At 47.2% G+C, this 11,210-nt stretch overlaps 1 long non-coding RNA gene across 1 annotated transcript; it reads right to left on the bottom strand.

The window, feature by feature from the left end:
• Positions 1 to 1,398: 1,398 nt before the first annotated feature.
• On the bottom strand, positions 1,399 to 3,136 carry LOC127304473 (uncharacterized). Its single transcript, XR_007853395.2, has 3 exons — positions 2,989 to 3,136; positions 2,150 to 2,822; positions 1,399 to 1,818 (listed from the first exon to the last, which is right to left on the bottom strand). It is a non-coding gene; the product is annotated as an uncharacterized lncRNA (long non-coding RNA).
• Between the last annotated feature and the right edge of the window lie 8,074 nt (positions 3,137 to 11,210).

The following is an 11,210-nucleotide window of genomic DNA, read 5'->3' as shown; positions in this document are numbered from 1 at the left end:
TTTCACCGGCAAACTTCTTGACCAAACAAGAAATGATACAAATGTTTTTTTATCAAATTAATGTGAAAGCAAGATGCAATCATGAACGGAAAATACTATTTCTTGTTGGGCCAAATGTATTTAATTTGATACCGTAATTATATAAATAGTGCAGATTAGGTTGAAATTTTGTTTTATAATGCATAATATCGAAAATAACCGCAGAAACTCATATCCCCACCATCGCATGTTCCATATATTGCAGTTTATTAGTTGCAAACGAAAATATTATAATAGTATTTCTTGTTAGATGTCATATTTGCCCCCTCTCGCATCCCTTAAGTTAGCCCGAGAAACTGTTTTGGCTTACCTAGAAAAAAGAACCTAGACCTCATCCCCTTCTACAGTAACTATAGGTGTGTTTTCTGAAAACCACCTCTCTCTCCACCTCGCCATCGGCGTTCCGCTGGTTCCCTCACCCTCCGCCAGCCGCTCCGACGGCGGGAGGGTGGGGGAACCACAGATCCCGATGTGTATACAACATAGGGCTGAGTAGGTCTCCTGCTGGCGTCGGGAGCTGGCAGCGCGGTCGGAGTTTTACGGCGGCGCTCTTCCTCTCTGGTGATGGTTCTCTGTTGTGGAGTGGCCATCTTATCCACGCTCACAGATCCATGGATCCACGCTGCGTGTCCTCCCCTCTTCGGTGTCCAACGAGCGGCGGAACAAGGCATGTGAAGAAGTCGAAGGTGTCGATGTTGGTGTTCAAGGCGATGGTCGCGGTGGCGCTGCAGGATGGAGGCTCTCCGGAGCCGAGCGTCGAAGACTTCCTGTCCGCAGAGGGGCTCCTCCCATTCCAAGGTCAGTGAGGAGGACTTGCGGCGGCGCGCAGCGGCATGTTCTGTTTATCAGCGATGGCATCGGGGTCCATCTTGTCTAATCTGATATTTCCTTTTTAGCTTGGGTCTTTCTGTAGGAACCTTGGCATAATATCATCAATCCTTTCTCCCAAAAAAAAAATCTTTGTGGTGCTCAGAGCACAAACTGGATATCATAGTCTTACAGGCTACCTACAATAGTACATCACTTTCCTACAACAGAAAACTATTTTGACGCAAACTATTTACCAGGAAACTAATTTTAGACAAACTATTTGAACAGAAAACTCGATTTCCGTAAGCGCAACTACAAATCGCTACTTCTGGACCAGACATAAGAAGGTACTCCATCCAGCGGCTATCAAGGTCAACGCAAAATAAAGCTGTCTTATTCTAGATGCATTTGATAATGACCTTGATCCAGAATGTACTTCTGTATGATCCTTACTGAATGAAACTACAAATAAATTTAGGTCCCAACAATAAAGAGATAAGTTTTAAACAATCACGGCACATATGAACACAATATCTTGTAACACTTCCAGAACATGAAGACGCACGTTGCCGTCCATTTTTAGACACTGGAATATTTGAACAACATACGAACGGTACAAATAGCTTCAAATAATAGGTCTCACTAAAGAAATATTGTGTCATGTTTCGACCTTCTAGACTTCTAATGAGAACCTAGTGAACAACAATGCTAAAAAGGGATAAAGGTCATTTCAAGCATAATTGATGAAAGCTAAAACCAGAACTCCACTGTTCATTTGGTGTCACTTCCAAGGATTTTCTATACCAATGCAATATGGCTCTAGCCTCTTCTGAAATTTTGTTGGCCAAGTTTAGTGTCTGATGTTCAATCACCAAAAGATGTACCTGTCTGTTCCCTCTTAGTTATCTGCGGAGCAGTGCCACATGCTACGAATGGGGGCATCGGAGTTCTTGGGCAGAATAACCCTACCTTGTTATCCAGCAATAATAAAACATCAGTACAATAGCTTTTAAATTTACCACAAAGGAGTGGCGCAAAATTTCAGTGGAAATCGGAAATTAGCTAACGTGTTATCAGAAGTTCTTCCAAATGACAACACGAAGAAAAAAGATACAACCTATTCAAAGGAGGCTTAGTTAATTCTATTATTAACATTATAACATATATTAGTTGATTGTCTCCTTTTGTGAAAACATGTGTATGGAGGATGCAGCTGCCAAGCTAAACTGGGAGTCAGAATTTTCCTATGCATGGCAAAATAACCTATATCGTAGGTACGTTTCATCTGATGCGTACATACCTGAGTATCTTTCCAAGTTTGAAGCTAAATTCCATATGGCATATGAGCTCTTGTAGAGTTGTAGATCAAATCAAACAGTAAGTCATCGAACTGGTGCAAAGAGATTCCCAAGAGAGTAGCAACACTGTATTTGTCCAAAAAGATAGACATGGCCTTGGGGGCTATTAATGTTATCAACCAACGGTACTCTATGTGGTGTCATGCTGGAGCTCAAGCATCTCCCATATGTGTACCTCTACAGCTGCCGCGTGTTTACCGCCAACCTCTCATGTCTAACCCGAACATGAACATATATCCACCACCGGATTGAGTATACACAAAACTCAAAATAAACAACCAATATAAGGGTGTGATCGGTGATTTACCTCCTTTTGGCTAGGCTGGCCGATTAGAATTATTGCTTCACCTACATCAACTGCCCTTGGAACTAAATAAGCACAGAGCAGCATCAGGCCTGAGCATGGTGGTATATACGGTCAGTTCCAGATCGACAGATCGTCCTCTTTATTCGTACAGACCAAGATTAAGCAGAAGGGATCGAAACCGTTCGAATTCGGGAGAGATTCAAGATGGAAGATCGCACAGATAGCCAGACAGATATGTCGCAGCATACATGGCCCTGACACCAGATCCACCCCCAATAGAGCAATTCACAGCAGTGAGCCGCCAATTCCTAAAACAAGAACAACAAGATGCCTGAGTAATGGCCAGCGCCGACGGAGGACAAAGGCGAACTAAAAAAAACCGTAGGCAAAAGCAAAGGCTGCCGAAGGGACCGATAGATGGAAGAAAGAAAGGAGGAACCCAGCAAATAAAGAGGCCAAGGGGAATTAACGCACCTACACTCCGACGCCTGAGCTCCTCGTCATTATTGCGCCGAAACCATATCGCCTTTACACAGGAGCTGTTGGGGACGACGATGGGGCGAAGGTAGAATGACTCGCGGAGCAGCGGCCCATCAGAAAATCACCCACTTCGGTGTTCAATTTGGCCCGTTTAATGAGAAAGCGTCCAAGTCGGTCTTCGGAGAAGCGGCCCGGTTACGATGGCTGGATTGAACACGCGTGAATCGATGCCGGAGGCTAGTTGGGATGAACGGATGATCTGAGACGTTCAGTAACAGAATCGGATGGCCATGAATGTCAAATTACTGTGAGCGCTCCTAGGTGGTTCAATTTTACTGTTAACTAATAGGTTATGTAGTGTTTAGGTGTTTTGCTTAGTTCATGTAGTTATTTATCTTGTCCTAATACTAATCTTCTCTCTCTTATAGGTCAGAGTGCATGCTTGGTGCTAGCTATGTTTGGTTTGGCAGTTGTCCATAGATAGACGTATAGACGTACAATGAAAGAAGTAAATGTCTACGACTACATCATGGGCATAAGAACTAAGGGCATCTCCAACCGCGCGACCCAAACCGCGCCCGCGCGTCCGTTTGGGTCGAGCCGGACAAAAACGCGGCCCAGCGCGCGGACCTATCCCTAAAACGGATGGCCGCGGCGTCCGGGACGACCCAAACCCGGCCCAAATCTGGGACGAGTTTGCGTGGCCGCGGACGCCGGATGCTGGTCGCTCGCGTCCTCCCCTTGTCCGCCCCTGGCCCGCCTGTCTGTCTCCCAAAACACACCCAGTCCACTCCACTCCCAAAACCTAGAGATGGCCGACGAAGCGACTGCCGCCGCCACCGCCACCATCGGAGACGAGGCACAGGTTGCGGCCGTTGCCGGTCCTCCCTTGGCGGAGGCTCCTCAACTGGCCGGGCCGGTGGTCATGGAGCCCGGGCCGGCGACCAAGAAGGCGAAGCCCGACCTCACCGCGGAGCAGAGGAAGATCGAGAGCAAGAAGAGGGCCGACCGCCGCAGGGCGCTCGACCAAAGGAAGAGGGATATCGCTGCCGCGGAGGAGCGGCAGCGGGCGGCGGAGCAGCTTCTCCAACTCAAGACGGAGGCCAAGGCGGACGTCTTGCAAGAGCATGCCATGCTCTTTTATGGCCACCAAGCGCTCGCTCAGCACTTGATCCTCCCTGCCACCGGCACGGCCTCGGGGGGGAGCTCGTCCTCGTCCGTGACCCGGCCCCTTCCTCCAAGGTCAACATCCCTGCCGGTAGCCCCGTTTGGGTACACGCCCGGCGCGCACGAATTGGGGTCACAGTCGGCGCGGTACGCGTACCCGTCACGGGATGGGTCGCCGGAGGTGGGCGAGTCGTTCACGGGGCCGTCTCCTTCGTCCGTTGACCTGAACCGTGCGCCGGCGAACTCCAAAGGCCCCAAGAACATGGGAGCAGCAGCGATGGCCGGCGCACGGAACCTGCTCGACGATTTGTCCACCGTGCAGGCCCCTCCGGTGTACACGCAGCCAATGCCGACCACCATGCCCTCTGCTTCGACCGAGCAGGCTCCCCAGCCGCCTGCCGTTGACACACATCAGGACAGCACTGCCTGTCCCGGCAGCATTAACATCGAGGAGGAGCCGTTGTTCGCTCAGGAGCTGACGCAAGCCGCAGCTGCACAAGCTCGAGCTCGCCGCGTAAGCAAACGAACCAGCAACTACACGGAGAAGGAGGACAAGGTGCTGGTCGAAGGATGGCTGATCATCGGGCAAGATGCATTGACGGGTGCCGAGCGAAGGGGACCGCATTCTGGCGCCGGATCTATGAATACTTTCATGAGCATCGCAAATACGGACAGGATCCATTTGAGAGCGACCGCAGCGAAATATCGCTCCAAAAGAGGTGGAGAACAATTCAAACGGAATGCAACAAATTCCAGGCGGCGTATGATCACGCGAAGCGGCTCCCCGTTAGCGGCATGGGCATGAAGGACTTGGTATGATTCTTAACCTCAACTCGTTCATTCGGTGTTTGCACATATGTTTATCGTTCTTGTCTCGCTTTGCTCTAGGCGTGGCAAGCTTTGGATTGGTACAAATCGGTCAATGGAGAAAAGACCTTTGCCTTCCCTCATTGTTGGAAGATACTCCATGGCACCCCCAAGTTCCAGGAGGGGTACGAGGGGTACATGGCGACCTTGACTGGCAACAAGACCGCCAAAGATCCGACGGTCATTGACCTTGATGGTGGCCAGCCTTGCGGTAGCTCCGCTTCTCGTGCAAGTCGTCCTCGCGGCCACAAGGCAACCAAAGCCGACTTGAAGCGTGATGCCTCGTCCATGTTATTGTTTGGCACTTTGAAGGAGCTGCATGCCGATAGAGAGGTGTCCACGGACAAGAGGGATGAGAGAAGGCGCCGGGAGAAAGAGGAGGACATGAAGAACTACTTCGATGTCCAAAAGAAGAAGCTTGAGATAGAAGAGGTCAAGGCCAAGACCAAAGCTAGAGAAATTGAGCTCAAAGAGAGAGAAATTGAGCTCACAGCACTGGCAAGGGCCCAAGAGGTGGAGTTGAAGGCGAAGGAAGTTGAGCTCAAACGCCAAGCCGAGGACAACCTGATCATGAACGCCGACTTGACCAACATGAGCGAGGCGAAGAGAGCTTGGTTCGAGAAGAGGCAGAAGGAGATCCTAGAGCGTCCAAATTGAGTTGACAATCTCAATTTGTAATTTTTATATTTGTTCGAACTATGGCACATTTTATTTCTTCATCATGCAACATTTTATTTGATATTGTTTTATGCTATTTGATATTATTCTATAATTGTTAGATATTATTTCTATATTTGTTACATACTATTTATAAGTATGTGTGGCCAGATGGCCTATTTCCAAAAGAAATAGGCCAAATGGCCAAATGGGTGGCCGCTGCGTTGGGCGCAGCGTGCGACCCAAACGGACACGTGGACGCGGGGCGCTGTCCGCGTGTCCGGCCGGCCACGCAAACGGCCCAAAACGAACGGTCCAGCGCGTCCGTTTGGGTCAGCCGGTTGGAGATGCCCTAATGGCACAATAACTAGCATCTGGTTTCTGGTGACCCGGTGAGTATATCACACGCCATGTTCAGCCACTCACGTTCCATAAATAGCTAGCTATCCTATGTAGTAGCATCACGCTTAGTTGCTAGGGCCAAATGGAAAAAATTGTGGACGGCAAGCGAAGTGAATGGTAGGAGAGTCACGTAGTGCAATCTATTAAATAAGATGCACTGGGAATTCTAGTACGAGTCCTGGGAAACGGTCATGTACGGGTCCCACTTTGAAGGTTGGAGTGAGCGCGGTAGATCTATGTTACTAAGTCGATGTTGTTCCGTCTAGAGCGTGTTTGGACGAAGTTTACACTGCCAAAGCTAGACAACGAATTGCCTTCCAAATGATGGGTCATAGATGCACAACAATGAAGGTTCAGTGCCCTCCTAAGTGACAAGCTCATCGTCGACTTCAATGTAGCCATGCTAGTGCTACTGTCTACGTAGCAGAAAGCATTGTTGCAAGGTATCCGGATGTAAATTTGTAATGAGTCGAGTAGTGCATGTCCATATATGTTTCTGCTTAGGGAGGCGATTCCAAAAGCTTAACAACGCCGAACAGACCCAGGTCAAGCAGCTTATCTTTTGTCTCGCAGACTATCTGCTCCTGAACGTCAGCATTTTTTGGAACCATAATATGTTATGCTAGCAACTCGTCTCATTAAAAACCTTTCAATTCCATTAGTACTCTAGTAAGGAAAAAAGTGTGTCTAAAACTTGCTGCCCAATATCAAAGTATGGTTACATTACTAATGAGAGTGTCTAAGAGAAAGCTAGGGGTTCATCCACCCGATTACAAGATTGATTATTAAAACAACTAAACTTAGCTAACTCATGGGCACGAATGCCAAAATGTAGAAATGAGAACATGAATGCCAACATGTAAGCGTCGAACACGAGTTCCCGGGCCAAAACCGTGTACCCGAAGAAAGACGGTCCAACCAAGTGAAAATTCCTTCACTTAAAAAAAAGCCTCTCCGTTGGGTGCCGTGAGCCAGGTGCGCTTGTCCGGACTCTGGAGGGAGACGGCGGTAGCGCGCGGGCTGGGGCCGAAAAATGTGTGTTTCGAAATCGAAATCTCCCCCAAAAATTTTGGCATCCCCACCCTGTCACCTCTCTATCTCTCACCTCGTGGGGAATTTTTCCCTTCCCCTCCACGCCGCCCCGCCCACTCCACTTCAGCTCCCGCTCCTCCACCATTTCAGATCACCCCCACTCCAACCTATCCCTGCTGCGCCCCTCCGCCGCCGCATCCGGTAGGAAGGAGGGAGCGGCGGGCGTCGGGACCTTCCACACGGTGGCGACATCCCAGCTTCCAAGTGAGCACGACCTACCTGCCCTTCCGCCCCCTCCCCCGATGATCCCCATCGCCAGCGCTCCCGCTCACCGGACCCCTCCACTCTCCCCACCCACCCACCGCCGCTAGGAAACACTAAATGTCGAAAACCTAACTCGTCCTCGCTGTCGGCACCTGCCGGATCAGCGCCCCGATAGGTCCCCCATCATATAACGGGCCACGGTGCCCCTTCCGCACCTCTCCTGTACGGATTGATCTTCCATGAGACTTAGTTTCTGGGGCTATTCCTACTGTTCGCCGATCAGATCCAGCCCCTTGCGCCTTCTTCACTAAAATCACTTCACTACCAAAATAAATGCTACATTTGCTTTGCCATTTACGGCCTGTAACGACTCATTCTTAGATCATTCTTAACGAGATGCAGAAAATAAACCTAACGTTTCTCTTTGGTTGTAGGCTGATGGAGTGAAAGGGTTCAGCTGTGACCCAGAGGCACGGCAGGATGCAGAGGAGGTAGAGAGAGAGAGGGTTGGAGGATATAATGGTATCCAAAATGTGATTATGAAGATTATCACTAATAATATGTCAATATTAAAAAATAAATCAACAAGACACATTTATTGTTTTTGATTGAGTCCTCTATGGATACATTGTCTTGGTTTGTTTGCTATATTTGGTTAGCAGTTGTTCATATATAGGTGTGTAACGGACGATAAAAATGTCTACGACTACATCATGGACATAGGAATCATGTTTAGTTGCTAGTGCCAAATGGGAAATTATGATGGTACTCATGTGCTTATTCCAAATGATATCCAAAATGCTCTTATGATGATCATTAGTCATAATTGGTCAATATTTTTTAAAATCTTGTACTCGTGTCTATTTTTGCTTCTTTTTTTCTGAGTTATGAAAAAGGTATGGTGTGGTGTATGTATTTTTTACGCCACCCCTTGTTGAAAATAAATCAACAAGACTCATTTGCCTTGTTTATAGAGTCCACTATGGCTACATTGTCTTGGGTTGGTAGCTGCATTTGGTTTAGTGTTGTTCATACATAGATGTGCAACGAATGCCATAAATGTCTACAACTACATTGTAGACATTGAAACTAATGATATGACAACTAGCAAGTGATTTGTGTGTGAACCAATGAGTCCATATCATGCACCATGCTCAGGCATTCACCTTCCATAAATAGCTACCTATCATATGTAGTGGAATCATGTTTCGTTGCTAGGGTCAAATGGGAAAATGGTTGTCAGCGAGCAAGGTGAATGATAGGAAAGTCACGTGGTACGATCTATTAAGGAATGTGATGCATTGGAAATTTCAGTAGAAGATGTTCGCAGATACACCGTACATCGCCTCGCACTAAAAGTAGTAGTGCGCATGGGAGATCTATGTCCCTAAGTCGAAGTTGTTTCTTCTAGAGAGTGTTAGGACGAAGATTACACTACCAAAGCAAGACAACAAATCACCCTCCTAGCGATGGAGCATAGATGAAAACCAATAAATCATCGGTGTCATCCTAAGTGACAAACTCAACGTCCACCTGACAGCAAGCAAGTACTTGTGCATAAGAGTTTCAAATTTGGGTTTCAGAGTTTCCCGCCGTGTCGCATTCTGGTGAATCGCGATCCGCAGCACCCAAACGCCGTTAACTGAGATTTTGTCGTCCCTAATTTTGTATTTCAGCATACATAGATGTGCAACGAATGCCATAAATGTCTACAACTACATTGTAGACATTGAAACTAATGATATGACAACTAGCAAGTGATTTGTGTGTGAACCAATGAGTCCATATCATGCACCATGCTCAGGCATTCACCTTCCATAAATAGCTACCTATCATATGTATAGTGGAATTATGTTTCGTTGCTAGGGTCAAATGGGAAAAATGGTTGTCAGCGAGCAAGGTGAATGATAGGAAAGTCACGTGGTACGATCTATTAAGGAATGTGATGCATTGAAAATTTCAGTAGAAGATGTTCGCAGATACACCGTACATCGCCTCGCACTAAAAGTAGTAGTGCGCATGGGAGATCTATGTCCCTAAGTCGAAGTTGTTTCTTCTAGAGAGTGTTAGGACGAAGATTACACTACCAAAGCAAGACAACAAATCACCCTCCTAGCGATGGAGCATAGATGAAAACCAATAAATCATCGGTGTCGTCCTAAGTGACAAACTCAACGTCCACCTGACAGCAAGCAAGTACTTGTGCATAAGCATGTACATGCACGTCACTCCAATGAAGTAGAGAGTACTGCTTGAAGGTATTGTGGTAAGAAATTGTAATGAGTCTACCACAGACATCGAGTAATGCATATATTCATATATTGGGACAATCATGCACACAGACTATGGGAAACCATGCGTGAGACATGGTGCCTCCCTTCAGACGCTGACCTTCAGGTGAACCCGGAGTCTTGGCTGCGAACTATCTTGCAAAATCTACCAGACCAAATGATTGACACGACCATGTTGGTTCTATGGCGGGCATGGTATGCTCGCAACGAGGTAACCCATGCAAAGCCCCTCCCGTCAGTCGAAGGATCAAAGCGATTCTTGTGCAGCTATATCAAGATCCTGCGTAACATAAAGGACCAAAGTACAGAAGAGCTGATTAAAGGAAAGCACACATCTGTCCTAGACCTTCCTCACGCCCGTGTTGTCTATCGGCCAAAGAAACCTCCAGATAAAGTATGGTTGAAACCAGCACTGGGATATGTTAAGCTCAATTGTGATGGTTCAGTTAAACTGGAGGATGGCTCTGCTGGTACTGGAATGGTGCTACGCGATGAAAATGGTCAAGTGATTTTTACCGCATGTCGCCATCTTTTGCATTGTGAGGATGCCTTGGAGGCGGAGGCGTATGCAGTCGCGGAAGGTTTGAAGTTATCCTTGCAACGAAGTAATCTTCCTATCATAGTGGAGACAGACTGTGTTGGCCTCATCACGGCGATTAACAACGGGTCTCAAGACCGCTCCTCCATCAGGCATATTATCTCTGAAATCAAACTACTAGCTAATGGCACTACAAATGTATCCTTTGTAAAAGTGGATCGCTCGCAGAATAGGGTTAGCCACTGTCTTGCAAATTTTGCAAGAACAGAATCTAGAACTATGGTTTGGATCGGCTCTGGACCTGACTGTTTGGCTCAGGCTCTGGTTTACGACCAAGATGTAATCCCTGCTGCTTAATATATCCTCTTTTACCCGCAAAAAAAAAAAAGGTACCACTGGGCCCCTAATTAGACCGGCCAATTCACCCAGACTATTGTTAGTACGATGTTGGCATGGTGCTTGACGACACCGAACAATCTTAGGTCGAGCAGCCAACTGTTTCTCGGACTGTGTACAAGGACAACTGCCTCGACATCATGTACAACTACAACCGTAGAACAAGCATGTAAAAAATCTATATCTATATCTATACGACTTAAAAAAAAGGAACGTGTTCCCCTTCCCCCCTACTTTGATCGTCCTTTTGGTCGTTCGCCGTCGCCCACCTGGGCTTCGCCCATCGTCCGAGTATCTGGGCCGTGTCTCATGGCTCGAGTAAATTTGGATAACACGCATAAATAAATGTAATATCTACTAATGAAAGGCAAAAGGTGAAATTTCAAATTGTGGCAAAGTACGAAAAGTGGAGTGGTATAGGCATAACCTATGACACAAATAAAATAAAATGTGATGAGCTATCCATCGGTTACAAGCTGCACGAATTTTGTATGTATGTTAATTTTAGATGTGGCAGTAACCAGTAGCCTGAAGTTGACGAGGGATTTTTTTTATTCCACTGAAACGCAAAGGGGTGTATACCATAACAAATACCTAAGATT

The sequence above is a fragment of the Lolium perenne genome, chromosome 5 (assembly GCF_019359855.2).
Source record: "Lolium perenne isolate Kyuss_39 chromosome 5, Kyuss_2.0, whole genome shotgun sequence".
In the NCBI taxonomy this organism is placed as follows: domain Eukaryota; kingdom Viridiplantae; phylum Streptophyta; class Magnoliopsida; order Poales; family Poaceae; genus Lolium; species Lolium perenne.
Note: the sequence above shows the minus strand (reverse complement) of the source record. Positions and strands in the feature narration are given on the sequence as shown.